General features: G+C 35.8%; 1 protein-coding gene across 7 annotated transcripts in view; it reads right to left on the reverse strand.

Moving 5' to 3' along the window:
* The window catches only part of FGF14 (fibroblast growth factor 14), a 382,414-nt gene that overhangs the window by 94,913 nt on the left and 260,298 nt on the right, over positions 1-27,203 (reverse strand). The window contains exon 2 of one of the 7 annotated variants that reach the window (XM_063149623.1): positions 23,755-23,790. The exons of the other annotated variants lie outside the window; for them this stretch is intronic. The gene's annotated coding sequence lies outside the window, so the exon portion shown is untranslated. The remainder of the gene's footprint in view (positions 1-23,754; positions 23,791-27,203) is intronic. 7 annotated transcript variants of the gene reach the window in all.

Raw genomic sequence — 27,203 nt, forward strand, 5'->3', positions numbered from 1 at the left:
AGTATTTTCATGCATGCCTGTGGGCAGAATACAAAATTTGTGTATAATTGCTCTCACAATTAATCATGCTGGGTTACTTAGAGTATCCTAAGGGGACGTGAAAACAAACAGTGATAAACAAAACTGCCTCTAAATGGTATGTACTGAAATTTCTGTAGAGGCTCAGTTCTATGGAATTATCCTGCAAATGTTTTTATTTAATATCCAAATTACAAAGTCATATTAAGCAATAAGCCCATCTGAATTAAAAATATAAGTTAAACTGTAAATATAATAAAAAACTGTTACTATAAATAGTAACACTGTAAGACTTCTGAGGCATGAAAATAAATAATATGGACAATCAAAGATCAAAATATAAGCATATTGCAACCTAAATTTTTAAAATTTATTTAAACTGGAAATTATGCTTTCTGTTAATTTTACATTATCAAAAGTTTGTCTTTATCGAGGAATACTCAGAAACAAATATTTAAAAAATTTAAACATGTCAAACTGTAATTCATTTGAATGTATTATCTCCATCAATTTCATCAGGTGATTCAAAAGTATTTTCATAATTTCAAATTGAAAATTGAGTTCATTTTACACAGGCACTAGTCCTGTCAATGTATGCTTGCAATGTATACTTCAAATTGACAGTTTTAAACATGCTTGCTTAACACTCATTAAAAAGGCATCTTTAAAGACTAAATAAAAGTATAATAAAATATTTTAAAACTAAATCTTTAAAAATTATTAACAGGAAAATTATCAGCATTTTGAAAAGCACTTTCTATACCCAAGGAGTCATGAATAAATGATTTTTTATCAACATTTTCTAGTGCAAAGAAGTTTCATAGGAAGGCAAAGTACAGTCAACTCACTGTCACCAGCTGGTTACATCTATTGCTTCAAGGGAAAAATGTCAAACTTACAAGTCAGTTTCAAAGTTGTTTTTTTTTATACTCATTCTATTCATTTTTCTAAATTGAAAAATTAAATATAATGTCTAATAATTATTAATCTGTTTTCATCAAAAGCATTATTTAAAATTAACCCTGCTTTACCAGCTATCCAAAATTATATCTGAATGAAAGTGAAATGACACATCAATCTTGAGGCAAGTCATAATAAGCAATAGTCACAAAGACTAGTCCATACAGCTTCAAGGTAAATATCTCCAAGATGAAGCAGACAATCCTGCCAGGCAAGAAGTTTATCTCTTCTCCTTGCAAAAAGATAAATTATCCTTTCACATCCTTTTTGAGACATCTGAGCAGCAAGCAAGGAGAAATCTGCTAGTCCCTGTATTTCTCTGGCATTTCATCTATCCTTTGTCTCTTAATAATATTAAAGGAACAGTCAGCTTCAGATGATTTGCAAATGAGTTTCTCAAATCCTTGTTGACCACACTTTAAATGTTTTTTTACTGTCTTCTAGACAGCAGGAGTGAGCAACAATGCACAAAAACAACAGCAGAAGACTGGTGCCTGTCCACAGGTGTACTGGGTGCGCCACCTTTATATAACTCTCACCAGAGGGACGAAGACAGACAGACCAGCATTCATTCTTACCCTTTAACCCCCACATTTGCTTTTATCTCCTCACGTGTAAGAGAAAGAAAATGGCAAGAAAATACAGGAAAAAAAAAAAAAAAAAAAAAACAACAAAAAAACAAGCAGAAACGGGATGAGAGCAGACAACCTCAGCAAAGAGCTCCTAGTTCTCATGATTTTATCATAGAAATTTTGTTGCTAGTTCTCTTTGGGTCCTAGCTGCCACAGTGAGGTTATTTTGTGAACAATATAATTTATACTTAATTTCAAACACCTTGATTTCAGGGCAAATGAAACTAAAAAAAAAAGCAAACTTCACCGTGCATCAAAAATTATGGAACAGTTCGACATCTCCTAATGATTTTCATCTATCTTTTTTTGCACCTTGATTTCTGAGGTTGAATAGTTCAGCATGACATGTCAGCAATGCCATACATTGGGAAAAATTATTCTGACTTAGAGGTTGTCTCTTAAAATTCAAAGCTGTACCAAATGGACAAAGCAACAGCTCCTTAAGCCTCTCTTTCACAGCAATCTGTGTGACAGCAGCCACTTGCAGCCCACTTTTCTTGCTTTTTTCCTTGTCAGTGGTGATGGCAGGATGCATGATTGCAGCTAGCATGAACACTCTGTCAGTAGCTTTTCTGATGTTCTCAACAAAGGCAGAGTTTAATTAAGATGTCTTCTCTCTCAAATAGTGGCTACAAAAATGGCTTTGCATTAACTCATGACAGGCTGAGAGCAGCTCTTGCTCTAGCACAATTATGACACTTCATGTTTTATACTCTGAATATTTTCTGTTCACAGAGAGAATGACTTTCACATGTACTTCCCCACTCCAGCACACTGCCAGGACAGATGTATTTAGAAACTTTACAGATTTAAAATAAACTAGGGAAAAAACTTATTAAATATGAGCGTTAACATATAGTTGAATTTAAAACACTAAAAGAACAGTGGTGAATATGCCTATTGTATATTTTAAAAATTAGTCCCTTTGCATCCACTGGAGTTTTAAGGTTTAGTTTTTACCAGAGAAAAGCTTTTTTTTTTTTTAACTGCCATTATTTATTTCCTCTCTCTTCTGTGCAAAGGTACTAAATAAAATCTGCTGACAAGCAAATGCTTAATGGGGGGGATAGTCTCACATCAACTCACATTCTTATGGAGAATAAACTGCACTATCCAGTCAGCCACCAGTCTGCCACAAAATGAGTCGCTCAGCGAGCCAGGCAAATGTCAGTATTTAGGGGTACATTCTGCTCAGATAGCAGAGCATCAAACCCATGATAACAGCTCCAGGTACTTCATGTTTTACTCGTCCTTATTCTTTGCACTTTCGTCCAGCAGTTTTCACCTGTGGATATTTTAGTACTTAAAGTACCACTCATATAAAGTACCACTCATACCAGGACAAAAAAAACAAAACACAACCCCAGAGCATTTTTTATTTAAGGTTATGGTACTTTGATAGTCACCATGACTTGGCTGTCATGTCTTGCTCACTGATGCTGCTATGGTCAGCATTTGTCAGGAATCTTCTCCGTCATCTATTAAACTTTATTAAAATATAATAAACCCCCATTATAATCTGCATTCAGATTTTTTTAACAAGTTTACCCCCTCAAATCCTGCAACCACAAAATTCCTTTTGTTCCTGGGATGTAACATATCCATCCAAAGTCCAGAGAGTCTCATCCACTCCAGGCATACCTCCCTATTATTTTGTAAGGCCTGTGAAGAGCAAAAAGCCCCTTTTCTTGACTTCTCACACAAGAGAACTCTAACAGTAGTGTGTGTCTAGGCTGCGTTGGACTGGATTCTTGCTATCTCTCTTGCTGAAGGGTCTCTACTTTGTATAATAATTAATTACCCCTCTGCAGGCAAGTTAGAACCCACCCACTGTACCACAGTTCAAGACATCTTCAACCCCTCACCAACTTCTGCACAGACACTTACTGTTGCTTTAGATTAATGTCTGGATACTTTTTCAAACTTAAAACACATCTCTGTAGTGCTGTATTTTAGAAACTTTCCACTAACCAATTCAGCGCTGGAAGCATGGAAAAAATTCCACGTAAAAATTAAATTTTCTTTTTTGGATTCTCATTTCAGGTATTTCAGTTCCCACTGTAACACTTTTCCCAGTTTTCAAAAGTCATCTTCTTCTCAAGTGTGCTGCTTCTGCCATGTTGCAACAGTACTCAAACAGGTACAGTCGTTACAGATGATCACATCACATTGCACCTTGTTTATGCCAAGCCTTGCATTGTCATTCCAGCACATAAAAGTGCAGGGTCCTCTGAAATGTTATACAATCACAACAGCAAGCTTCCTGAAGCAAGTACATTGCCAAAGGGGAATTCAAAATGCAGAACTTTGTACTGCATTTAAAGGTGATAAAATCCTAAATAGGCACCTAAAACCATCCCTCATTATTAAAGTCTTCAGCTGTTCCAGTGATACAGCTCTTGCATTCAAAAGCTTTATATACTCTTAACTTCTTTATTAGACTGCCCTATCATCTGATGTCTTAACGTTTCCAAGTTTCTGATTGCTTTTTTTACTTTCTCTCATTGTTAACAGAAATAATAAAATTTGAACATTTATTTTATATGCTAGTGCTCCCTCATTTTAATAATATTTTTTCAATATCTCACAATATGCATTAGAAAACTAAACTTTAATTAAAAACCCAAGAGAAAAATATTTTTGAAAGAAAGTTTTGCTCTATTCAGGGCAAAAGGGAAAAGCACATAATGTGAACTCAGAAAAGCAATAGCTTCCATTATTCCCTGTTCCCATAAGTAATAATAGTACTTGTTCTGAAACGAGGTGGCTTTCTCTTTGCTCACTTATTTTTCCGTTCTTATGATGATTACAGGGCACTCAACTTTGGTGTTTATTTTTAACTCTACTTTTTGTCCGTTTATGCCTCACATCACAAGCTCATCTCCTGCAGAACCCCGCTTTGAGAGCGCGGTTAGGCGACAGAGAGTCCTCCCACGCTCCTGGGCTGCCATTGTCGCTGGCACTTCCACAGCGTTTATGAAATTTCCTGGTAAACTATGAAAGCAGGCTGGAGTTCTGCAAAATGGCTGCTTTTCTTAAAAGCCCCCTTTGTGCTGGCATCCTTGTCTTTGTGTTGCAAATGTTTTTATGTTAACAGCAAAATGTTCTCCCTTTCCATTTGTGGGCGCTGACATTTTGTCTCTGGGCCTCACAATGCATTTAAAAGTACATAAGCCTTGTTTCTTACTACATGGCTTTACTCGAACAAATTTGATCATCAACAGAATTACAGGAACTTGGCTGCTAGCTGAGATAATTTATATCTGTTCAGATTTACAACTTGATTGGATTCAATAGACTTGTCTACAGTGTAACAATTAACATCCTCCTTTACCAGACATATTATTTTGAAGGGTATTTTTTGGAAAGGGAAGAAGATTAGATTGTTCAGAAATCACTTTGTTCAAAAATCAATATTTTACACGAGCATGGTAGCTGAATTTTAGTAAACTCATTAAATAATTTACATTTCTCTTCCTACTGGACTATACTGTATTAATCCGATGGTTTTGATCTTGCAACACAAGGATTTTTTTGAAAATTCCGGCCTAAAAACTGCCTTCCACTTTTGACCTATATTTCTTCTACTAAAATTCACTAAAAGTCAAAACTAAACTAATTCACTAAAACACACTAAAATTCAAAGATCTCAAATTCCTTAATAGCTAAATGTTATCAGTTTATGTTATACACAGGAATACTGAGAAGAAGCTGGTCTCTACTGCCAAGCTTACTTAGAAAGCACCAGTCACAGCTTAATATATTTAACTAAAAAACATGATCTTCCACTAATGAAAAAGCCCCATCTCAGCAACTATATTCACTTTCTCAATTTACTCTGAAACATTAAAATTTCTACAGTCTAAATTCCATGTTAGAGAAATCTTGCCATTACAGTTTTTATTCGTTTTTTTCATTTTACATAAACCTAAAAAATACCCAATATGCCTTACTGAACCTTATTAATGTAGATAAAATAACATTCTAGTACCATGTTTTGGAGCTGTTCCTGTACCTGGCCATCTTAGCTCTACCTGGTACATTCTTGATTCTAAATTGCAACAGCAAAACATTAACAATAAAAAATACTGCTTAATGTTTCTCTTGAAAAGAAAAAAGCATCAAGTAATAGACTCCAGAAATAGGTACTTTGTGTCTTCAATTTGCAATAATCTCTACTTTGCCTTTCCATGAAAAGCCTTTGCCAAACACTAAATATAATTTCGCTCACACTCAAATAATATCAAAGCACAATAACATGACAGCTTCTATTACCATTTAACCTATGTATAAAATTTGACTAATGCACTGCCCCTGGAATCAGTAAGTAAATGGGATTTAAGAATGAGATTTCTCTAAAGATGACACTGAATGTTGAAAGTGCAATAGGATGGGTATAGATGACCTTTACATGTGTAACTGAATTTATTTCATATAGCACCTAACTCACCAAAGAATGAATTTGATACTTCCTAAATAATTTCTGGTTTTAGAAGTCAATGTTTAAATATTGCATTTATTTTCACAAGCTTTACTACTTATCTCCTTGCATGCTGCATTACTAAGCAATGAACTTTCACCAACTGACTTAGAAATAATTTTCAAAGTGCCCAAACAGTCTATTTTACCAGTATTCAAAGCCATCAGTGTAATTGTTAATGGAGAGAGGATAACAGGATAATTTTAATGCAAAGTATTGAATTCTACTCGACATTCCATTTCAGGAAGCTTCAATAACATCAAGTGGCAGGGGTCTTTAACTGTTCTTGCCAATGGCTCAAAATATTGAAATAATCCATTCACATAACATGCAAGAAATTTTAGTTTATCAACTAGTCTTAAAATTGGAGAAAAACAGAAGATGCACTGCCAATGAACTGGGACAAAGAAGATTTTTTTTCCTAGTTGGAAGTAAAAATTAGAAATTGTAAAATATAGAATCATAGACTCATTTCATTTGGAAAGACCTTTAAGATGTTAAGTCCTACTGTCAACCCAGCACTGCTACGTCCACCACCATGTTCCTTACTGACAAGTCGATACGTCTTTTATATACTTTTATACTTTTATGTACTTCCAGGGATGATGACTCTTGGGGCAGCCTGCTTCAATGCTTTCACCCTTCCAGTGAAGAAATTTTTTTCTACTATCTAACCTAAACCTTCCCCGGTACAACTTGAGACCATTTCCTCTTGTCCTGCCACTCATTACCTGGGAGAAGTGGCTGACCCCCACCTGGCATCACACTCCTTTCAGGCACTTGTGGAGAGATAAGGAGCCCCCGGAGCCTCCTTTCTTCCAGTCTGAACAAACTGCTGCTCCCTGCTCCCTCAGCCACCCCTGTAAGATTTTTTCTCATAAGATGTGTCAGAGACACACTGCAGAGCAAAGATTCAATTTTCTTCGACAGCTGAAGAACTTAAAAGCTTTCCTGATTTCAGGTGCAGCAGATTTCAAATATCTCCTAATGCAGCAGTCTCATTTTTTTACTGACACCACAGATGCATTACTACATTTTATAAAATTTCAATAATCAAAAGTCATAATTTCCACATGACAGTTTGCTGAGCTGAGTAGAATGAGTTGAGATTTGTGCAGGTTTAAATACATAAATCAGAAAGGCAAAAGAAACAGGAATTATTCTTTTTCATTAGTACTAATGATTTAGTGCTCAAATGTAAACTCCTGATTAACCAAATAAAAGTATTACGTAGTAACCAAAGATAAATAAATCTGTTTAAAATTTTAAAAACTAATTTAAAAGAAAATAAAGGTGTTGATAAAACAGTTACATCTTAATTTAGTATTCAATAATGTACAAAACAAAAAGATTTCTTCTTTATATCAGACAGGAAAATATTTACTGTGGAAAAAATTTGGATCACTAAACTGACTTACAGCCTTTAAAAAAGTAGAAAAGTAAGAATTTTACTTAGTAGAACACTTTATATATTTATAAATTATTATTTAATCTTTATGCTTTAACATAAACCCTCATTGTCAAACGATGTCATTCCCCAACACTGGCTGAACAGATTTCTTTACAAAGACAAAATTTGTTTTCTAAGAAATTGCAGCAAAATGAGATCTGTTAAGTACAAATTGCATTTCAGTCCTCTTCATGAAGAAGCAATATTACTGGAGATACAGGAATCCAAAGGAATATTGATTGAGAAATGGATAATCCTATCGTGAGAAAGAAATAAATATATTTCCATATTTTTTATTAGTTAAGAACATTATTGTTTCTGTATAAAGCAAGATTACAGAGGTTCCATCAGACAAGGGGACATTTGTGCTGTCAGTATGAATATAATAACTTATTTACTTGAAAAATATTTATTTGTCTAGGAAAGCATGAATGCACTGGCATTAATTCTTATAGAAGAGCTACAAAAGAATTTTTAATATCATTACACATACAGTGTCGTTAGCAAATTTTTAACAATTTAAATAGTACTACATTCCTCTTTCACAAAGGGTTGCTGTTTTCCCTTATAAACTCCAAAACCACTAAGAGCAACAGAAGTTAAAAGGAGGAAGCATTACAAAAAAAAGTATAATAGAATGTGTTCTGCTTTTAAAATTTATTTATGTTTTAAGAAATTACATACTCAAGAAATGTGATGAGTTACCAGAAGCGGATTAGTAAGAACTATTTGTACCAGAAATAGCAAGTCATATTAAAGATGAAGTTCTTTCTTTTTTTTTGCAGTGTAACTAATTGTTGCCTGGGAATGCTCTTTAACCAGGCAAAAAATAGCAGACTATTTCCTATATTTTATTCTACTATTTGCACAAGCACTTGCATGTTTTCTTTGTGAGATGGAGAGACAGAAAGAAAAGCAATGCACTGCTGCTCTCATTTCCCGAGATAATTTTTTTCCAAAATCTCCCTGTGAGAAAGAGAAAAGTCCATTCAGCCTGCAGATTGCAAGGCTTTGTAATCTGTGGTATTAAACACCATTCAGAAATCCTAAGAGTAGCAGCTTGAAAAACTGATTTTCAAACTGAGACAAGAAAATAATCCCCTGCACTTGAAGAACAGAGTCTGAATCTTTTCAAATTCTGAATAAGAGAATAATTTCTTCTATCATTGGTATGCCTCTTCACTGAAACTATTCTCTGCTTATTTTTTGAGTTTGAGGTTAACTTGGGCCACACCTTCAAGGCTTTTTTGTCTTCTCCTCATCTCTGCTACCCAAGAAAACTTGGAATACACAGTAAGAAAACAAACTATTATGAAGTTACATGACCCCAGGATCTGGGCTTTAAGGAAATCAGCAGAATTTGACACTAATGATACAGGACAATCACAGGAAACTGACAAGCAGTCACAGCTCAAACCTCTTTGAGGGACTTCAGCACAAACAACTTTGCTTCTCTAGAACTTCTCTTTTTTCAAGATCGACTCTAGCAAGAACAAAAAGACATGGCTACAACTGGCAAATTCCATTTATTTTACCGAATGCTCCCGAACGGAAAAAAAAACCACAAATCAAAGAACCCCAAACAAAATCAATCTGCTTATCCCACTTAGATTACCCTGTTTTGGAAACACTGTTTAGTCCAGATATTTAGCTAATAATCAGAAGTATACTCATAGCATCTATGAGAAAATGTGCAGAATCAGTTCAGATCAACTTGATTATTCACTAATAAGGAGTAAATCCTCCAGTTCTGAATCTTTTGATATTGTAGTGGTGACACACTGAGGAGAGACTACCCAGCCACTCACTGCCACCTACAGAAAATGAAAGTATTCTATAACATATCACAAGATTAAAAATACCTGCTAGGTTTTGGAGGAGCTCAAAGTTGTTCCATGTTTTGATGATGCCCAAAAATACCTCAAAAACACTGATAGGTCTTTCAGTCTCTAAATCTAAATTTTATTACAACACAGACCAGAACATATAGCTTTTAAATATATAACCTGAAAATGAAATTAAAAATAAGAGCTTTATAAAGAATCTCCCATCCTATCTAGTGAAATTTTGCAGTGATTTAGTGATCTGGCTTTTTTTACATCCTGCTTTGCCTCCAGTGCAGTGCTCTCATCATGGAGAGCTGGCTATGAATCTAGCACACATACTTTCTTAACGTGTTCAGATTGCAAGCCTTCCTTCCACTATTTCACTCCCTACCTACTGTCCTCTCATTCACTTATTGTTTCCCAGCTGTATTCTACTTCAGGTATTGTTTTCCAGCTGTGCATGCACAATAATAGACTATTCAGGAGGAATAAGATAACCCTCTACCCTGCTGTCCAATCAAATCTTAACTTCAATAACAAAACAGATTTGTAAGCTTAAACAAATGAAAAAAAATTTGCCTTCTACATATGTCACATATGTCCTTCTTTAAAAATGTAAAGAAATAGATTCTCTTCAGGCTGTGAACTTAACAGAAGACACAAACTCCACCTTGTAGCTACCAGGAAATGCAGTGCAGTCTGTAATTTCAGGTTGTATCACAGAAGTGTACCAGCACAAAGACCCAAACCCACCAGGAACTTCGACCATCCAGCTATCAAGGGCATTTTTCAGAGTAGTGAGTCAAACTGAAGAACCATGGAAGTTTCAAATGTGTATTCTCTGTCAAGATGCGTAGTACAAAACTGACAAAAAACGCCAAACACAAATATAGTCTTCAAAGATCCTGAGCCACCACATCCATAACTGTGGCTTCTTTCTTCACTGTCTGCTTGGCTAAAAGAGTTAAAAGCATCATCATTCCTTGCAAGTCTGGCATTATCTCTTAATTTCTTACAGATGTCCAATTATGTGTGAAGATACTAAACGAGGCAAATTCCAAACCTCCTTTTTTGGCATCTCTCAATAAAGTAACAGGTGACATTCATCTAACAATATATGAACATCTCCCCTGATGTAGTGTTCTTTAACTCTTTCAAGATGGAGTAGTGAGAAACAGATAGCTTATTCTGAGGGACAGGCCACTGAATTAAATACCCCTGAGAACGCTTACTTATGCACCCAAAACATCTATCATGTACTCTTCAGACCTTTCACACTGTGGAGACACCAATGCTCTCTGCACTTTGGACAAGTCTTTCCCTCCAGGACTCAACTCCAGCCCTGTCAGACTATTCAGGTTGGACTAGAATTATGGCCAGCTCCAGACAGCTGCTCATTCACTCCTAGGTTGTGTTAGGAAACCTAGCTATACTACAAACATGCCACCATATGGGCACAACTAAATTTAAACTAGCTTGCTTAGCAACCTCAACTATCAGCTGAGGATTTTTCTCACACCAGGACTTCCACTCCACCCTTCAATTTGAAGCTTGTCCTGAAAACCACCTTATAGAACATACAAGTTTAAATAGCATGTTTTAAACAGAAATCAAAAGCAATTTCATTCTCCAGATCCACATGCTACTGTAACAATGTGTTCTGAGAGCCAGTCAAGACTGAGTTGTCCTTCACTAGCACTCAGGAGAGCCAACAGGTATGCTTCTAGAGAAAAAAATTACAGCATTTTCTGAGTATTAATATTAAACCCTCTTTAAATCTCTTATGTTTCCGGCACATTTATTATACCGACAACTTAAATGCTATTAGAAGCTGAAAAATTACAGATATTGAAAAGTAGGAAATTTGTCCCTGGGATTTCCACAGCAACTTCTGCCTGTGCCTGGTGGTGCTGCAGTGACAGCTCTGCCAGCAGCCCAGAGCACGGACCAGTCGCAACAAGGCCATGAATTTTACTCTGAGATAATGTCCTAAAGACAGCTCTCAACTCAATGTTTTAGATTTCTTTAGCTCCCCAGTGCTGGGCCTGAGCTGCCTGTCCTTCCTTCATTTTTTAACCCTCACATGCCCTTACTCAGGCTGTCCAATGAGCAGTCCAAGGACTGATCCTCTGTACCATAGCAGAAGTGTTGCTGGTGCTTCACCTGTAATACAGCAGGTGAAATATCATGTGCCTTCATATCCTAACACATCTCCAGTGCAGATTTATACACACTTCAAGAGGAACATAGCATAGCTGAAACACCTAGCACTTCTACTTTTTATCAGGACATAAATTCAAGCTTCTCTAGTTCCCATGGGCAGTCAGGAAGAACAAACAAACAGGACATTACTAATTTAGAAAAAGATCTGAAATTAATCTACTTCCTTTTCAATGAATCTCAGTTTGTAGCAGAATTCTTGTTTGTTTTTCAGGGACCTTTGAAAAAGTTCTCTGTTTCTCAACTCAAATACAGCAGAAGTGTCCAAGATAACCCCTCAGATTTGACACACAAGCCCAAGTCCTTTCTCTGCACAAAGTGAGGATTAGCCTTCATTATGTCTTAAGTTCTTCACTAAAAATCTGTGGCAGCAGCCTCATCAAGTGGGTGACATTTGATGTTTGTACCTGTATGCAAAGTGTGGATTTACCAGAGAAGGAAGAGGAAGAAAAGGGGAGAGAGAAAGTAAAAGCTCCCAGGACTCTGACTCGTGCACTTGTCAGCTTTGCGCTGCCACAAAACCCACCTACCATATCTTTCTCTGTGTATTTTGCAGAAAAACACAACTGGTCACACCAAAACAAAACAAAAAAAAAAAATCACCATACACTCAGACTTTAAGTCCTTTGTTTCCTTACAAATGAAATTATTTGTTCAATATAAAAACATTAAAACTATAAAGTTCAACAGATTGACAACATGAAAAAAAGACCTGCTTCAAAACTGAGGAAAACATTCAAAATTGAGAAATATCTATCTGAAAACAGAAGCTTTACTCCGGACTGTTCCCAGGTTCACATCTTTTCCCTACAAGGAGAAACATGGTTAAAATCTGTGAAGACTATTTCATTATTTTGAGTTCTACATTGCAAAGAAAAGTACTTTGAAACAAATACCAAATAATCTAGCTAAACCAGAGGCACATAAATCTTTTCCAGATGAGTCAATGGGATTGATTCTGAGGCTTCTGGTTCCAGTCTAGTTCAGATGTATATGAAAGGAACTGAAATCTAAAGAACTTTTAATAGGTATATGCCCAATTTGGAAACAGAGACACCAAGGAGGCAGAGTATTACTGCCAGATTCAGATTCTCATAAGAGTAGGACCTATACCCTCTCACTGGGAAAGTGTTGTGTCTTGAGAGAGGATAAGTGTCTTCCATAGAATTTGCCTGGCTGCCTCCTGACATCTCCAGATGTCCAGCTCTAATGCAAAGAAAACCAAAGCTAGTTTTTAATTTCCGCCTAAAACTGCATCAAAAGTTGCCTCTGCGTTTCTGTTTAGCATTCTTTAATTTCAGAACATGGTTAGCCTTGAATATTTTGAAATATATATTTTAAAGGCCATAGAGTTATTAATTGAAATTATTGTTCAAGTTCAAAGTCAAGCTTCTTCCATGATATTTAGGTTAAAAAACCTGTGTTTTCTACAAGATTTTGGATGTACCCTATTGATTACAGTATTCTGTGGACTCTAGTAACTATGTTACTTGAACTCCAGCAGCATGAAGATGGTGAGGATAACACTGTGGGCAAAGCACAGAGGGCTCACTCAGGAGAGGAGTGAGGACAGGCTCCACCTTGGAGGGGACTGGGCTGGTCCAGAGCACAGGGACATGCTCCTGGAGGACGATAAGCACTGGCCTCATACGTAAAGTCACAGTAAAAAGACTTTCCTGCCAGCAGATTTCCAGGCCATGCCTAAGCACAAGGAATTAGAATCACCCTCATTTTACAGACAACAAAACAAAAGAACCAAGAGAATGAACAGTTTGTCCAATGGAGCAGTACAAATGTGGTTTTCTGCTTCCTAGTCCAGTAGGTAGATGTCCCTGCCAGGCTACACAGAAGGACTTAATAGGCCTGGAAAAGACACAATTAATAACTGGGTAGACAGAAAGCACTATTTACAAGCATGTCAGAGGCCCCAAGTTAAACATTCCTTGTGTTTGTTTCTGCAAAGCAGCATTAATCCCACTGTTGAGGGAAATGGAAGGATTTTAAAAAAGAGGAATTTAAAGTGGGGGGAAGTGAAGGAGAAAAGGCTTGCCACTCTTAATAAAATAAAAAGATGTCAGTGCAAATAGACATCATTTATTAGAAACCTCCTATTCGAGTAACAAAATGTCATCTACTGATGAATGCAACTGGAAGGGGGAAAAAAATAAAAAGAAACTCTTGTCAACAGTTTCCAAACAATTTCAAATCAAACAATTTGCTCCTAAAATTATGTTTTGGTTAATTCATGTTAACTACTGGATATGTGTTGCTCAGAATACATAATTTCTCAGGGGAATTGCCTCCTCTGAAAAGTTGCAATTCTTTCAAAGCCAGTTTTTGCAAACCATAAATAGCTCTAAGACTTTTCTAAAAGTCCTGAGACATTTCATAGAATCACAGAATTGCTTGAATTAGAAAGGAATTTAAAGATCATGTAGTTGCAATCCCACTGCCATAGGCAGGGGACACTTTCTACAACACCAGGTTGCTCCAAACCCCATCCAACCTGGCCTTGAACAGTGCCAAGCATGGGCCACCCACAATATTTCTGGGCATCCTAAATTTAAAGCTGAGTAAATTAGAAATTTTTATGCAAATTACTTTACATATTGTTGGGACAACAGCAAAAATCAAAAATTTTGAAGTTCTCAAAATCTCCTAAATAACCAAACATTGCTAAATGCTTCTGGTTTATATCACAGAACTGTCTATACTCCAGACACGGTAAAAGACAATAAATTTTAGTGACAAGAGCTACAATTAAGATAATCAGAATATTTTGGAGGATAGAAATGGAAGGAAGACAACCCCAGATAAATGGTAGGAAATTTTAGATTTCAAAATACGTTTATTGCACCCTAAAATACTCCTTGTTCTTAAGAAATCTGGCTTCTCTGTGAGAGAAGAATCCTGTTTTCTCCTCAGCTCTGCTGCCACTGCAGTGCAAGGGAAGGCTCCCAAAGGTTCAGGCTCCCAGCTCCACCAGGCAGCCTGCTCTCTGTCCAGGCACGGGAAACGGGGAGGCTGTCAAGAGGAATATAGCTTTGTTTTGGGATCTACAGTAATATTGTGGGTCTCAGCTCTCCTCAGACCTGCTGAGCAGCATTTCAGGAAGTGGAAAAAGACTACTTCTAGAGCAGACTCCATGACCGGAGTCCTTAGGACTTCTGCATCTGATGCAGTCCTCCTCGGCTCCCTTCACAGCTAGTGGATCCATTTCAGGGTGTCATGAATTACTTTCTAGAAATAAATATTTTTAACTAATTGCATGTCAGTCAAAATATGAACCTACAAGTTACCCAAGTTTTGGTGTCTCTATGGCAAGAATTTTCATTCAATTAGGTGAACCTAATCCCAAGGGTCTAGAGTAGGTCCATGACCACCTATTCACTGGTTGAAAAACATATTTTGTTTTTCCTGGAACTTCAGCAGAATCAAAATATCCTAGAAGAACATTCAAATTCAATGTTAAATGACCACAATGAATAATCAATGATGTAACAGATGATTGTAAAGAAACTTGTCTGAGAAAGGTTGTGAGTCATCTGAATCCAGCCAATATGGAAATCCTTTGAAATGTCATTCTTAAAGTGGAACTTTTTCAAAACTGAACTTAGCAGGAAATTATTTCCTAGCAGGAAGAACAGGAAAAGGTGCTAAACAACTGTTTCTCTCCAAATAAATTAAAATGACTACCTTAAAATCAGGATTCCACACAAATGGGTGATAATGGTTAAACCTCCTCTGAACGACACACCTGAATGGCAACAGCCCCTCTGCCTTTGTAACACTCACCCACAGCATTCCAGAAGTTGGATTACATCCCATCCTACTTGACACCTGTCTTATACAGCCTTGAAGAAACAAGTTGGAGACCTTTCAACAGAAAAACACACACTGCATAAAGCAAACACATCTAGCATCCAGTCACAACACACAGGTAACAATAGTGAACATGTACCACAGGTATTAAAATAATCAACTGGCATCTAAAATCAGCATGTGGATGTGGGAAAATGCATAAAACCAACCTCAAGGGGGTTAAAGTTTATGTTTTTGTTTAACAGAAAAATGGTTCTAAGACATTGAAGCAATTCTTTTTTGCTTTATCTGCCTACAACTACCATTGCTCCACATCATCAAACCATCTCTGAAAATGTCCTGGCATTTGTAATAAACATCAGTCACCTGTTATCTACGTCAATGTATTTTGAAAAAAGCTTTCCAGACAGAACTAAGCAGAAAATAATGTTCTCATTGTAAAATACTCTTTTAGGATAAAGCCCATAATAAAGGTTTCTAAAAAAAAAGGGAAAAACATTTTCAGGGTTACTCACATCAGCTTGGTAACCAATGCAGGTTAGGATTAAAGGCTTTTTATCTAAATCAAAGTGAGTCGGAACTCAAGAATTGAAATGTCCAAATGACAGAAAAGTGTTCAAGCTGCAGATCTGCTTTTTTATGCCCAGGATTCTAAAAAAAATTCTCCAGCCTTCAGACTGTTTTCTAGCCAAAATTTTAACAAAGTTCACCTGTTTTGATGGAAGCTTGGCATTTGGCCTAACCTGACAGAGCAGTAAAATAGTTTCAGGCATAACCAAAATATCAGCCCAAAAAACCTCTACCAGAGGGCCAGAAAAAAAAAAGTGTGTCATTTGCCTGGGAAGAAGGATCATGTGTGACAATTTCACTTTACTTGCTCACCATAAAATATCTAGTTAATTATTTTCTCCTCTCCTTGATGATGATATAGAGCCCTAAAGAACTGCTCCATTTTTGTGGTTTTTGAGGATTTTGTTTTGTTTTTTTCTTCCTTTTTTTTTTTTTTTGAAAAAAGCAATTATAGTTACAACTACTAAAAACAAAGCAAAATGCAAAGCTAACATAGTGCAACAGAAGGTCACTTGAAGAAGTCACAAAATAAATTACCCAGATCTCATATTAATTAGGGCAGAGTTTCATTACTGCTACAACAGCAGCAGACAATCTCAAAATTAGCACAGACGTGTGCACATTCTACCCCCTCTAGCACAGGTGACTTTCCACTGTCATCACTTCTTTGTCACTATGTGAAAACACAAGCCCTTACAAAGCTTATGTTTGGCTGCCAAAAATAAAGCCTAGTTAAATGAAGCTAATGTCTTAAAACATACTCTTTTCTCAGTTTGCTAAACCAAGGACCCCATACATCTCTGCTTCCCTAGAAAGATGACTGTAACTTTCTAACCTACACAGCTCCTGATATTAAACTTCACAGGTTGCTGTACTTCCATAGCTGAAGTTTGCCAGGTTTGCTTACATTTGATAGTGCAGGCCCCCTAAGAATGCAAGCTAGAAGACCAATGCCATGTATTGAAACCTATTTGGATGTCAAACATGACTCATTTGAATAAGCACTCAGTAAAATTTCCATCTACAAAATAATTTTAGTTATATTTTAAACCAATTCTGATTCTTTATGAGGCAAATAATAGCTTGATGCTTGTTTTGCCTCGGGGATGGGGGGAGGGGGCAGGGTTGGTTTTTTTCAAAGCTTCCATTCAATTAAAACCTTTAAATGAAACAGCATTTATTTCTAATAGGCCACTGCAGTTTAATGAATCCACAGGTCTATTTCCTTGTATTCAAAGCGGACATGAACACGAAGGAAGATATATTTTTGATTCATATGTGTACTACTTCCGGGATTACTTCTAATGGATTTATTGACTGGTCTCACAGTCTTGTTTGCTGGTTGAAGTGATGAACCCAGAATGAGGAGCAAATTCTGCAGCTTCATGTGTTAAAATGAAAAACTCAGCCTTAAAAGATTTATGTAACTTCTGCAATTTACAGAAATTAGTGAAATGGATTCAAAATCTTTGATTTTGTTTACCAAAACCTGTACAAAAGTTGATTGTAGTCATTAGCAGATTCCAAAATTGCAGTCCCAGAACAAACGGGTCATATTTTATTTTCCCTTTACAGAATTGAAATGAATTAGAAGTATCTTCCTATTATACTAACAGAAAGGATTAAGAAAAAATAAGTTCAGTGAAATCTACTGGGGATACAGGGACAGACTTGAAGTCCAGCCACACTTGAAGCTTGACTTCAACCCCAATGCACTGACTGAAATTACATTAATTGCTGTCAGGTAGTTGGTTGTCACAAAACAACTGTTACTCCCCTTAGTCACGTTTAAATGCATGAAACTGAAGAATCAGGGCAGATAGGAGGCATTACAGAACCAATGAAATAAAATTTAAAGTCTGAATATTCATATAACTTCTTTTAGAACAAATCTGGTATACCTGGCATATTTTTTTAGATGGGACAAGATATGAATGGCAGATTTGCCAGAGTTTTCCCCCATACCATCCCCCTCCTTGGGTAATCAGGTGTTTTACCAATATGGTAACTCAGGATTTGTCTGTCAAAACAGGCTTTGACTGGAAATGCTGTTCTGACAAAACAGAAAACATAGCATGCTTTGCAGTGAAAGGCCTAAACGTCAGTTTGCTTTCCCAGATGACAGAGCAGTCATTTTCTGAACAGCTTTGTTTAATAAGTTGTTGGTATTGCTACTACTCTGATTTTCCAGCTGAAGCTTTTCAGAAGCCAGAGCAGTTTCCAATGCACTACATCCTTCTGTTTGGAGCTTCTGAGGGAGAAGACCACAAAAGACTACTACTCTTTTTTTGGGTTTTGTGTAGTCTCAAGGTGTGGACTTAAGGCATCACACCTTGCAGTGGTCTAAGCTTTGTCACAGCATAGGTAACAATAACTGTGGCCTTGTCTACATCAGAGTGTCATATTCTTCTACTCAAGAGTCCAAGTGCTCATGGAAACAATATCACCACCTTAACTACTTGCCTCAGCAGTCATGTAAATACCCAGAGCATTCATATCCAGCAACCTTAACATTTAATAGCATAACTCATCTGCATGTGTGATGCATCTGCAGACCCACCCTATTGCTAGGATAGTCAAAAGAACTTATTCTCTTTTACTGCTTTTTTACTAATTTAATTTGAGGGCACATAGTTACCCAAGTGGCATATAAGCTCTAGGGTATTTGTTCCACTGCTCCCCTTGGAACAAGATGTGAGATCCAGTGCTGATTGATTTTACTTTAATGACTAAGCAACAGCTTCATGGCAAACATTATTTCAGCCTTATCTTTGCAATGAAGGAAGGCGGCAACACAGTCCCTGGGATTCCAAATGGCAGGACTGTGCAACTGTGTGTTGGGATGGTTGGAAAACAATCCTGCTCTCTTTCAAAAGCATCTCTGATGATGTTTAGAGGAAAAGGTGGTAGCAAAGAGCTTTCAGAGCTATAGAAATTCATATTTCTTCTTCTTCTGCAGGAATGCAAATAGGAAAATTTCTATCTTCCTCTAAACACAGTCTGAAATACCACAATTAAGAAAACCTATTCAATTTTTTCATCTTCCTCCAAACAGAAACTTAGATACAAGTGTACATCAGCATAGAAACTAGTGCCATTCAGAATCAGCTCACTGATGACCTGCCTCACAGTAGTTTATAAAACACTGATCTAATGCCTCTCTACAAAGAGAGAAGAATCAACATAACTACCCATACAATTAAAATGTGGAAAGCCCAACTGCAACCAGTGTACAAAAAGGCCAAGGTCCAATTCATCATGAAAATATTCTCTCAAAGCTCAACAAAGGATACAAAAAATAATAATACTGGTATTTCAACAGTCTTATGCCAAAGATACTTTTGTGTTTCCATGGCAGTAGCCAGTAGAGTCCAAAACTGCGTAATTTTCATGCTACTTAAAAAAAGTAAAAAAAAAAAAAAAAGAAAAAAGCCTTCTCAGAGATAAAAATTCAACCCAATAACCAAATGGAGACACTCAGGACTCACAGAGCTGTCAACATACTAAAGCCACTGTGCAAGACATTGCTGATATTATGGCAGAAGTGAAGAAACATTTTTTCACATCCTACACAACTATGACATATCCCTAAAAAAGAACTCAGTATGCCACAATCTATTGGACTCAGGATGTGAGTTGTGCCATTAGTCCACTGGTGTCACATCTGAACAGCCCTGGAAAATCAACAGCAAACATCTAAATTGTCCCTAAGTAATAACACACATCTATCTGGGAACCAGTTGGAACAAACACCATTATGCAAGTATATATTGCACAATCAAAAACTAAGTAGATAAGTAGAATAAAAACAAGTAGCAAGTAGTTAAAGACTATTTCTACATCAGATCATGTTTGTTGTAGTTTGGGTCATCCCTAATACAGTTGATTGCCACAAAATTACCTCAAAGTAAGCAAAACCTTTTTGCTGCTTCAGGCTACAAATGTAGCTGGTATCCCCAGGAACTAAAGGAACTAAAGTTCTGAAGTTATCATATTCTAAGTTCATTCTATTCAAAGAGAGTCCTTCAAACAACTCCTGCTATGTCCTGGATGGATGCTAATAGAAATATTAAAAACCCTAAATAGATAGAAATAATAGAAAACCCTAAAAAATATCTCATCTTTACAAGTCTGTGTAATCTAGAACTACTAAGATCTCTGGCCACGTTGCTCAAGTACATTTAGCTTTCCCTTTCCTTAATGTGATTGAAACTTCTGAAAATTTAGCCAAAATTTTCAGTGAATGTTTTTGTAAAAACATCAGCAACATTTTGCCACTAGTTAATTCCCCACAACTACTTTTCTTCAAGCCATGTACTACTTACACCTAAACACTCAGCAAAGAGTAGAAAACAGGCTGATCTTCCTTGCATCCCTCCCTATATTTGAAGCAAAAGCAAACTGTGAAAACCAAAATAACAATACTGTGTGAAGTTGGTAACGAGCTGACAAAATTATAGCTAAGAACCTCTAAGCATAAACAACTTTTAAGATGAGATTCACTATGGTCTCCACAGTTCAGCCACTGAGGCTGCTTAAAACATTTTAATCTGTTTTTATTTAAGCTCTGGAAGTGGAGAGTTTTAGTTACTCAGATCCTGAATTGTTGACTGTTTATCCCTGACAAATTTTGAACACAACCTGCTCGCTAGTATCCATTGACCTAAAAACATACATCAGTAATTCAACAGAACTGTTTGCTTACTGTGCCAGTCAATTTCAACCATTATGTTTGCACCATAAACCACTGGTAAACAGGATGATTATTGATTGATTGATTGATTGAATTATACTGACTATGATAAGTGGCCCTGAGATGGTTATTGGCTTGATCCAATCATTTTGTCATCACAACAATGAGATAGAAATTACCATTCATACTTTGGCTTAATTGCAACAAGATTATTCAGGCTTAACCTGCATTGATTTCTGTAACTTTTAACTTTATGAACACCTGATGAGTCTATTTCTCTCTTGTTAGAGAAAAACACTTTCAAAACAAAAAAACTCTGAGAGTGCTGATAAACCTTTCTAAAATAGAGAACTAGAGAGTATGGCTAATGGGAATGCTTTAGTTTTCCTTCCTTTCTGTGGTTTGGATTCAATTATCTTATTTCTACTGTGATATTCACTGTTTCCAAAGAAAGATGGCTGCTTATTAGTAGCATTCAGGGTTACCAAAGTGTTATAATGCAAGTAAATCTGAGCCATCAACTCATTTTGATTTATTTACATGCTTTTTTTTTTTTTTTTCTCATTTTACACAGAACTTGAAACAGATTATTTGTTATACAGAGCAGCACATATTAATTTTGCAAAGCTTCCCCAAATCATGTGCATTACATCAAAAGATCTGGTTTTAGGGTAGTAACATCACAACCTTACAGTTGTTTAGTACATATAAGCAACTTAGACCACAGAATTTAATGAATTAATTTACATATACCAAAGTGCTTAAATTCTATAGTTCTCAGTTGTACATAAATTGCAAACTTGGGGACATCTGACTTGAGAGCTGAAATTAAAAAACTTTTATTTCTTTTTCCTTAAATAGTTCCTCAAAATTCACTACTGAAGCTGTGGAAGCAGGTGTGTCATTTGTTTAGCAAAAGTCTGTGGATACATAAACTAGAATGCCAGATAGTTCTACTTCATCAGAAACACTATGAAGTTGAATTTATCAATCTAATGCCTGGAAGAATTCAGCCATACACTAATCTCTGCACAAAAAAGAAAAAAAACAAAAAACCAAAAACAAACAAAAAACTCCAACAAATCTCTTCTCAGAATTCAGACTGTTATTTTAAGCAAGACCAAACTACGTTAATTAGGAAGTTAAGACTACGGTCTTGATTTTTTATTTTGTGTGAAAGATGTGTAAGTAATATGTGCACCAATCTCTGGTTGGAGTTTGTGATAAACACAAAAGTTTATTATCCAAAGGAAGAGTAAAAGAAAGTAAATACAAAGATCCAAAGAAAGAATAAAAGTGTTCAGATGAAAAAACTACTTGCTTGGTTGTAAGAACTGATGATGACGATGATGTATATTGTTCACTATCAAAAATTTTCTAATGAGTACCTTAGGAGGAACACAAAAATTTTCAAATCCTTAAAACAAACACAAGCTAAGTTCAATAATACTTGCTAGAAGCAAAAAAAGTTGGCTTTTCTTCAGATTACCTATATCAGCAGAGATCAGTCTCTCAAATTTTCAGCTCCAGGAATAGTTTTCTATTCAAAAATTCTAAAGTATCTTGTGCTATTTTAGAATTATTCCTACTTCTTGGTACAGTCATGATCCCAGATAACTTATAAGATGATGAAAAATAATTACTAGCGGGAGGAATTAAACATTAATTTATTGTGTGTCCTTACACAACCATACTTAGGTCTTCATCTTGTACTCAGGCCTTTACTTGCCTGATGGTAAGCGTGGCTAGTCCTCAGGACTGATGCCAGAAGTGTACTTCCATGTACAAGCCTGGCCAGACCTCCAACAAGGCAAAACTTGCTCTGGACACAAGGGGAACTTGCTAAATTTTGCTGCTGCAAAGCCCTTCCTACCATGCAAGTTTCTTTCTAATGCCATAGGAAGAGATTCAATAGTTCATTTTGTTGGCTTTAATAATACAGTTTAAAAGGCTGTTTGGAACAAAATATTACACATTTCATGTGTATCGCTTTGATTGCATAGAAGGAACTGTTCTCATTACACAGCGAGAAAAGTGAAAGAAGAAAATAGAGCAGTGAAGTTTAAGAGTTCATTTATTTAGTAGTTGCTGGTATACAGATTACAGCGGCAAATTTTTCAACTCATCAGAATTTCATATGAAGAGACACAAATCACTAATTAAGGTAGAGGAATCCAAGTCTCAGTTATACATAAACTACATAGTTGAAAATGAGAGGAGCATCTGCTCAAGCTGGAATGTTCACAATGCATAAAGCAGTGAGTGTGCGAACAACTAAACACTCTGTAAATGTTGAAAGATTTTGGAACAGGTACTATAATCCATGAACTACAGAGGTACAAGGAGGAGTGGCTGGAAAAATTTCTTACTTCACCACATTCCGAACATATGAATTTGTTATAAGATTGTTCCTCAAAACAAAGCAAAGAAGAAATAATCAAGATTAAAACAAAACCAAACGTAAACACTTATTTACTTTATATTCTAGGAAGAAGGCTGCTCTTTATGAGTTACCAATAGGCTTCACACACCATTTTAATCACAAAAGTCTGCTGTTGTATGAAAAACTCTGCTGCAAATTTGGAAAGAAATCATAAGAACTTTCACTTGGTTCATTGTAGAAATGCTCTTTTTCGAAAAAAGCATTTTCATGATCTAAGAATTACATATATGCAATGCTTTTACATAAGTAGGTATATACAAGCCATAAATTTATTACTGACATAAACAGTTACCTTTCACAGAAAATCCTCTTCCACACTACAGAAACTACTAAAATAAAAGCATAGTAAATTTACTAAAAAGAAATTCCCAACCATTGTTCTAGTTTTAAATGGTAAGTAAGGAAGTCTCTCTACCACTCAGGGAGTGCAAATGCTCATCAAAATCAAACAAGAAGCACCTATAACACATTATTGCATTAAGGGAGACCCTGGTTCCAGCTCCTACCTCTAGGCTCATAGTTCCTCAAGAATCTTTACTGCAAATAAACCTGCTGACCTTTTCTTAAGCCTGACATATCTGCTGTGTGCTGAGTGAATTTGAAATTCAGTAATAAAAATGCCTTGAGGCTTCAAAAGTACCTTTTCATTAGGACATGAAATTCCACTCATATTCACCTGTAAAAAGAACCATTAAAATGCAGATTAATTTAAAACTAATTTCCTTCCTCCCTCCCTCCCTCCCTCCCTTCCTTCCTTCCTTCCTTCCTTCCTTCCTTCCTTCCTTCCTTCCTTCCTTCCTTCCTTCCTTCCTTCCTTCCTTCCTTCCTTCCTTCCTTCCTTCCTTCCTTCCTTCCTTCCTTCCTTCCAAAAAAAAACACTTTAAACAATCATCTAACAACCAAAACTACATGCTTTATAGGGCCAGGCTTCACAATACTAAAGGAAGAGCAGCTACATTTAGTAACTTGGATACATCTTGGAATTTGCAAAATAAAGCAGAAAAGGCAGGCTTTGCAATGGAAATGATAGTAAATGATGGTATTTTTATATTTTTAAAATGAACTTCTCCAGAGAGAACAGTGTGTGTGCTTGTGTTTCATAAAGCTCAATTTTTCTTACATGAAGCAAAACACTTGATTAATCATTTTTTAAAAATGTTGAGTTTAATAATTTCTTTTTGTGGATTACTGCTAATAAGCTGTCCAGTCTTGGTTCAATTTACAGTAGTTTTATAGCACAGTAACTCCAATGCCTTTCAAAAGTTCTACACCTGGGTAAGGGATTAGAATCAAGATCACAGATGTAATTAAATTGTTTAATTTAGTTACATCCTAGGGATTATACTTTATATCTCAGGAAAAGGATATTCTTCACATTCCTATTTCAGTCACCTGTCTCTAGCTTATTTATGAGGGTCTGACTGAACATCCAATATCATGCTTATTAGCTTCTACTCACCACTTTACAAAATGGCAACCATAACAACTGGGAATTCTGAAAACCTCGTAGAAACAAGGTTGCTGTAACTTTTTTTCAACACAGTCTATCTATCTAAATTTCATATGAACCTTTTGCCATTTAATCTTTTCAATCTTATGCTAGCTTTCCTTTGAATTACAAAAATTCTCCATTTTTTTGGTTATGTATTTATCTATGGAAATATAAATTTAGGTAAATTTAGGTAACTATTGCTGAAAACAGTTATAGTTCATAACATAAAATCAGAACTTGGTAGTCCTGGACTCTACTCCTGCTCATATGTAACTTAATGGAAATATATATTCCTCCTGGCATCAAAAGCAGCTGGGCTCTTCCTTGGCACCAGGAAGGCACATGTTCCTTCATGTTCAGTCCCACAGGAAAATAAATTGGAATATCTACACTGGACTTCAGCAGGTTATCTTATTTATACAATTGAAATTAAAAACTAAACTCCTAAAATCCAGAAATGTTACTGCTACAATATAATGAAAGCATGTTGCTGATTTTTGACCATAATAGAAGAAATTTTAAGCTCTACTATTTTTCTCATCCTTTTCTACCATGGAATAGGAATCTTTTTTCTATTTTCACACTTTTCAGTGTATGTCAGAGCATAAGATCTGAGATAATAATAATAATAATAATAATAATAATAATAATAATAATAATAATAATAATAATAATAATAATAATAATAATAATAATAATAAATCATCTTGAAAACAAAAGTGTGCCTGCTTCAAAGGGTTTCAGTAAAAACTGATGTCACAGTAAGAATACATGCCAGGAGTACATCTTCCTATCTATCACTAACTCCAGTACTTGTATAAGGCAGACAGAAGCTTACACATGACCAAGTAAGACAGACCTCTGTCTACTCACAAAGAAAAATGGAGATCCACAGTTGTGTATCTTCAAAACTATGCTTAGAGTCTAAAGCAAACGACTCCAACAGAAAAATGTTCTGTAATAAACTTTTTGAGTGTTATCTCTATATTGAAATTAATTACTTCTGTCTGTAAGCTGCTGACTTGAAAATTCAAATATAATTTTAAGTTCCAGATTTTGTTTGATTGAAATCAGAGCCTGAAACAATAAAAAATTGCATCTGTTAATAGATTATATATTGCTTAAGGATAAGATTCTGTCATTAAATACAGTGTAGATATCTGACCTCACCTCTAACATTTCTATTGGTACATCACCATGAATCAAAAACCACCTGTACTGTAATTTCCCTTATTGTCTATAATAATCAGATAATTTAGTTCTGCAATCCATTTAATAGATACAATAAGGCATATACTTTACAGGAATATATGTGGACTGAAACTGCCTGAACTTTAGAGATCCAGAAGATCACTCAAGCTTGAAGAGTTCATTTTCTAATGAAGAGTTAAATTGCCAATTACTAAGTGAAGATATTCAAAAGTAATATTAGTATATGAAAGATATTCTGAAATGACACTGTGCTAGAGCACTATCTGTACATTAAATGCCCACTATTCTATCACCCCTGTTTGAGATATTGCTAAAAATCAATAGTCCCTAAAATTATGTTACCATTTTCAAGCTTTTTTTTTCCCATTTGCTCTCAAAGCCAACTCATTCATCACATTTAGACCTACCAGTACCAGCTTAGAATAAAGATTTCATCCCAGGCATTACCGCATTTTTTAAAAAAGTTTCTGATAGCAAGCAAGGGTTGATGTGAAATACTGAATGCATGGGAAAGAAAGCTTGAGACTGAGTCTAGAAAGTCATGTTTTCAAAAATATTTTTTAAGTATGCTTAGAATATATTACATGAAATGTAGCATATTTACACAGTTTCAGTTTGTGATTATCATGCAGTCCTTTGAACAGGTTAATGCAGGAAAAAATGAATGATTTCTTAAATAGACTGTTAAGACTGTGTTCATACTTCCAAAAGGGTTGTGGGTTAATCAATTTCATTTGATGAAAAGTAATGAAAAACATGCAACATCAGTTCAATACCCTGAGAAACAGACAGCCTTGCACCTAGACAATGCAAGACCTGTGGGCTTTAGTGAACTGCCAAGAAGAATTAATTCTGAGGACAATCTCACAGGAAAGCGCAGACACCCCTCTTGGTCTGCTGAAACTTTGAGCAAGGCAGATCATGCAGTGCTGGAGCTTACTCCTGGGAGCTGATGTGGTTTCTGAAGCTTTGGGAAACAAGTCCTGTGCACTCACAAGCACAGATCTCCATTTCAGTTCCACTTTGTTCCACAAGTAGGAGAAGTAGAAACTACTTTCAGCACTATGTATATTGGGAATTATCTTATATCTGAGATTATGGGCCACTCCCACATCTGCCAAAAAACATTAGCTGATCTACTGACGAGTTTTCCAAAAATGCTTTCTTTGGAGATTTAAATTACCTTTGTAGATGCAGTAAAATCTAATCAGTGCATTTTCTGAACACGTTCCCTAGGTCTCTCTTTCTTATAAATATTAATGCACAAAAACAGGGGCCAAGCCATCCCAAGATTCATACACTCTATGCATAAATTTAGAAGTTCTTAATGTGGTATTAGCACACAGAAACAGTAAACATCACACTTGGTTTTTAATACATTTAAA

The sequence above is a fragment of the Melospiza melodia genome, chromosome 2 (assembly GCF_035770615.1).
Source record: "Melospiza melodia melodia isolate bMelMel2 chromosome 2, bMelMel2.pri, whole genome shotgun sequence".
Taxonomy (NCBI): domain Eukaryota; kingdom Metazoa; phylum Chordata; class Aves; order Passeriformes; family Passerellidae; genus Melospiza; species Melospiza melodia.